A 5,551-nucleotide genomic window follows, 5' to 3' on the forward strand; every position below is an offset into this window, starting at 1 on the left:
TGAACTTATCATAACATTGCGGCAGAATCGGTCCCTGAATTATCATTTTTGGCATTTTGGCATTTTGGCTCGTATTTTTGTACAGTTGGACCTGCCTTGGCCAATAACTAATCAGCACGCCTCGTTATCAATAGGAATCGAATCATTTAAATAAATTTTAATTTTAATAATAAATAAAAGTTATAATTTTCAAAAATTTCAAAATATAAAAAAAGGTTTTTTAAATTCAACTTTTTTCATTTTTCAAAAAATTTAAAAGCTCTTTATAAAATGTAAGTTTCAGTGAGGAAAGTTTCACTAACTTATTGCCTTATGGCACAATGCCATGCGTCGCTAGTTTTTCGGCGCTATAAGCTTGGAAGTGCACAAATTCGTCATCTTAAGAGGACTCGAGATCTGAAGAACATATTTTTCTTAAACTTTCAGCTCATTTATGGTATATTTTTTTTCTAACTATCCAAATGTTTCCGTCCCCCGAAAATTTGCCGACCTGGGCAGTAGCCCCGACCCCGACTGCCCCTACTGTTAATCCAACACTGCATGCGCCCGAAAACGTGGACGAAAAAATGCGGACACACAAAACACACACACACCCATTTTTTTCTGAGGTATGCCAAAAAGTTCAGAAACCTTCAAAACGTGGAGAAATGCAAAAACGGGAAGTTAATAATTAGCGGATAATGGTATTTCAACTTAAAACAAAACTTTACCTCGATTCAGATGACGCGCGCAGTTCAATGAATGCGCCAAAGTCACATGGTTAAGTAAGTTAACTTAACTTAAAAGAACGCCTATGCCCATTCCCCTTCCCCCCGACTTCAGTTTATTTGAAATAAAAACATAGTCACCAGGTTGCATAAAGATTTGATTCAGTTTGTTATTGTGTGAAGTGCACGTTCAATTGATATACTTTGTTTATTCGTGTTGATATATGTTATTACGTGTATTATTATCTTAGTTTTATGATGACTGTTTAGATGTTTAATATAGAAGTAAGTATTGTTATGGCCGTATATTTAACCTTTTAACTTATGATTAAGATCGAAAATGTTGGGCCAAAGTTGTGCAAGCTGGCGCAGCGTTCGTGACTATTTTCCCACACAGTGTGCAGTTTATCACAAAAATAAAAATAATTTTGTGTTTTATAGTTTTGTGTAAATAAATATTTTGTAATACATGCGATCACCGTATTGGGTCATGCCCGTAATGCTTAATATTTGCTTCTGGCCCAATTATCGTACAGGAGCTATACCCGTAATATTTTCGTTTGGCCTAGCCATCGTACGCGGGCTATGCTCGTCATTATAATTTAAAGGGTTAAAAGAACTACAAGGCTTGTAGTACAAGCTATAAGTCTTTGCGTAATCATTACTTAGAAAGTAAATTTGATTAAACGAGAAAAAAATCTAAATCTCGTCATTTACTATTTTTATCATTTTCATGTTTGCATTTTTTAATGTGTTCTTGAATATAATATCAAATGATAATTGCTTTTCGGAGTCATTGCTCCATAACCGTATCAAAATTTGTTTCGAGGACCCCCTCAAGAAGGATTTTTTTTTTACAAAATATAAAAATTCATAAAATTAAAAGAATATCTATTTATCCTTCTTATTATTTATCTATCTAATTTTCTCTCATTTTCTGAATTTTTCACAAATGATTCCAGATATATATTCACTTTCTTTGAATTTTTTAACTTCCCGTAGGGCAAGTTATAGTAATCGCAAAAAAATCGAAAATGAAAATTTTTATATATCTTTACGTTTCAGAGGTTTCTGAACATTTTGGCATACCTTAGAAAAAATGGATGTATGTGTGTGTGTGTGTGTGTGTGTGTATGTGTGTGTGTATGTATGTATGTATGTATGTGTGTGTATGTATGTGCGGATACAAATTTTCGTCGACGATTTCGGGAACACGGATCAACCGATTTGAATAATTCAAAAAACATTCGATCCGTATTGATAAGGAGACGTGCTGATTAGTTTTTGGCAAAGGCAGGTCAAGCCGTTCCGAAGATACGGGGCAAAAAGTTCCGAAAACGGTAACTCAGTTTTTAAGAGAACGGAGCGTCCGATTTTAATAATTCAAAAAACATTTTATTTGTATTGACAAGATGAAGAATCGATACAACTTTCATGAAGGTAGGTCCAGCGGTTTCGGAGATATAGAGGAAAAAAGTAAAAAATGAGCCATTTGGCGGTCAAAAATGATCATTAGACATATGCACATCAAATTATCAGACATTTTATAGAGATTTTAACAATAAGTATACATTTTGTTAACATTCCTATCGGTTCCGTACCAATGCTTATGCGTAAGACAGCGACGCGGCGCTTACGCGCTTTATATTTTGTCCCTATGTAGTTAAAGCAGTACGATTGCTTTGAAAAAAAAGTTCAGATCTTCCACAATATGTCAAAATAAAGAAAAAAAAATTTTTTTCAAAAAAAACAAATTTTTTAAAAAAAAAAATTTTTAAAAAAAAAATTTTTTTTTTCAAAATAAAACTAATTTTTTGTCCAATTTATAGTTTCTCAAAAATCTTATTTTTTCAAAGTAATTTTTTTTCAAAAATGTTAATCGTTTTAAAAAAAAAATAATAATTTTTGGTACGGGAAGTTCCAGCAATTTGCCTTAAGGCACGATGCCCTAATTGCCTTAAGACAGAATTCCACTTACAGCTAGTTAATGATCTTTTTTTATAAAGATTCAGTCACTAGGAACGTATAGGTCTGGTAGTCATTTCTGTCCTAAAGTTTTTACGTAATTTTTAATTAGTTTCAATTTTAAAAATTTCTTCTAGCAGTTGCGATTTTAACTGGGGGAGCCAAGAAAAAAGTGCACGCTGTTATTTCGTTGGGAAACTGGATGCATTTCTTAGATTCATTCATCACATTTTTTAGATTTTTTAATCCAAACCTATTTTTAGAGCCATCAAGTGGTCATGATCTTATGAGATATTTTTATACTATTTCTTTACAGTAATTCAGTCGACAGATTTCCGAAAACATTTATTGATTCTCCATTTCAAAAAGACAAATTTATTTACGTATTATTTACGTCGCAAAGTTTTTGAAATCTTTGTTTGGTTTGTGAAATTAATATATCCAAACAGCAATAGTATACATCACAATAAGATTTCGGGCCCAAAATTCTCACATCTTGTGATAACTCATCATAATAACTTGTGATAACTCATCATAATAACGCTTCAGTATCTTTTGTCTTTTGTTCTTTGAAATAGTTATTGCAATCCATCTGGATTAGTTTTATAGATGTGTTGACAAGAATATAGCTTATCGAATGTGAAAATTTTTTACTGTAAATGAATTGATTGCTAGAGCTTGCAGAAATATTGCAGCAAAAATTAATTCTCTTAAAACGTTAGCTTACATGTTAAAGTTCAATACCTCTCGATAATAAAAGAAAATGCAATGTTGTTTTGCTTTCTGATTGCGCTCGTTGGGGGCCTCCCTGGTTCGGGGGCCTTGGATTTTTGATACGGCTGATACGGCGGTAGTTACGCCCCTGATAACAATAAAAAGTCAAAAATTACGGTTCACATATAAATATATCACAACTAAGAAAGAACAGCTTGCGCTGCTAAAACCTATAATACACATGCAACTAAAAACTAATCCAAATCAATGAAATATTACACATGTAAATGTAAGAAAGTAAGAATAGTTTTTGATGATAAGCAAAAACTATTTTTGAAATAAACAGTATACTAGCTGTAAGTGGAATTCTGTCTTAAGGCAATTAAGGCATCGTGCCTTAAGGCAAATTGCTGGAACTTCCCGTACCAAAAATTATTATTTTTTTAAAAACGATTAACATTTTTGAAAAAAATTTACTTCGAAAAAATAAGATTTTTGACAAACAATTAGACAAAAAATTACTTTTTTTTGAAAAAAAAAATTGTTTTAATTTTTTTTTTAATTTTTTTTTTTTTTTTTTTTGAAAAAAAAATGTTTTCTTTATTTTAACATATTTTGAAAGATCTAAACTTTTTTTCAATGCAATCGTACTGCTTTAACTGCATAAAGACGAAATATCAAACCGCGTAAGCGCCGCGTCGACGTCTAACGCGTAAACATTGGTACGGAACCCATAGGAACGTAAACCAAAATTATACTTATTGTTAAAATCTCTATAAAATATCTGATAATTTGATGTGCATATGTCTAATGATCATTTTTGACCGCCAAATGGCATTTTTTTTTTTACTTTTTTCATTAGATCTCCGAAACCGCTAGACCTGCCTTTATAAAAATTCGATCGGTTCTTCACCTTGTCAATACAAGTAAAATGTTTTTTGAATTATTAAAATCGGACGCTCCGTTCTCTTAAAAACTGAGTTACCGTTTTCGGCACTTTTTGCCCCGTATCTTCGGAACGGCTAGACGTTCCTTCGCCAAAAACTAATCAGCACGTCTCCTTATCAATACGGATCGAATGTTTTTTGAATTATTCAAATCGGTTGATCCGTGTTCCCGAAATCGTCGACGAAAATTTGTATCCGCACATACATACACACACGTACATACATACACACACACACACACACACACCACACACACACATACACACACATACATCCATTTTTTCTAAGGTATGCCAAAATGTTCAGAAACCTTTGAAACGTAAAGATTTATAAAAATTTTCATTTTCGATTTTTTTGCGATTACTATAACTTGCCCTACGGGAAGTTAATAATGTTATTATACCCTTTTTACTCCGCTGTCCCTTGGGGGACAACTCATTATTATATTGTCTGGGTACAACTTAAATCTGTCTGCCCTCACCTGACTTCTCCGAGGCACCCGGCTGTTTGTATACATAATGACTCAGTTTGTATTAAAGCGTCAAATAGATCAAGGGTGAGCAATCCGCGGCCCGCGTGGTTTATGCGGCCTTTTGAATACATATTTTTCTGCGTCCAACCAAACATTTCTAAATTAAAGTTTTATTTACTCGTCAACTTTCTTCCACCAATAAATTATTTATAATCCGTCCCTTTCTTTTTATTTAGTTTGTTATAAATGTATATTATAATGTTCATATATATGAAATTAAATAAAAATAATTAATTTTAAAAATTAACTGCGGCTTGTGAGTTAAAAAAATTACTCATTCTTACAACAAATCTTTATAGTGATATGACAGTGTGTTCTCTTTTCAAAATTTACTATTTTTAAAGTGTTTTTTTTTTCACTTTTTTTTAGTAATTTTTTTTATAAACACGGTAAAACGACCGAGCAATAAAAGCAAAGTAAAGCAAAATTTTCATAATAAAAAGACATAAAATACGATATATTACAATTTTAAGTAAATGAAAAACTAGAATCGACCCGCTATGCCTTTTGAAAATTGATTTCAACTTTAACATACTGCAGAAAATAAATTTAGATATTATTGTAAATGTATGTGCTTCTGTGTCCACAAATTCATATAAAACGAATTGCATAACGTACACAATAATATCGTACGTCTTCGTCAGATGCGGCGCCCAGTTGCTAGTACTAGTACATGCATAGATTGT

The 5,551-nt window shown here is 32.0% G+C and overlaps 1 long non-coding RNA gene across 1 annotated transcript in view; it reads left to right on the top strand.

Moving 5' to 3' along the window:
- The first annotated feature begins 858 nt into the window (after positions 1 to 858).
- LOC113378438 overlaps positions 859 to 5,551 on the top strand; it is a 94,276-nt gene continuing 89,583 nt past the window's right edge. Inside the window, exon 1 of the long non-coding RNA XR_003367185.1 lies at positions 859 to 992. This is a non-coding gene — a long non-coding RNA (uncharacterized LOC113378438). The remainder of the gene's footprint in view (positions 993 to 5,551) is intronic.

This window comes from Ctenocephalides felis, unplaced genomic scaffold (assembly GCF_003426905.1).
Source record: "Ctenocephalides felis isolate EL2017-DRISC unplaced genomic scaffold, ASM342690v1 CF-g0.4_SCAFFOLD_01886, whole genome shotgun sequence".
NCBI lineage: Eukaryota > Metazoa > Arthropoda > Insecta > Siphonaptera > Pulicidae > Ctenocephalides > Ctenocephalides felis.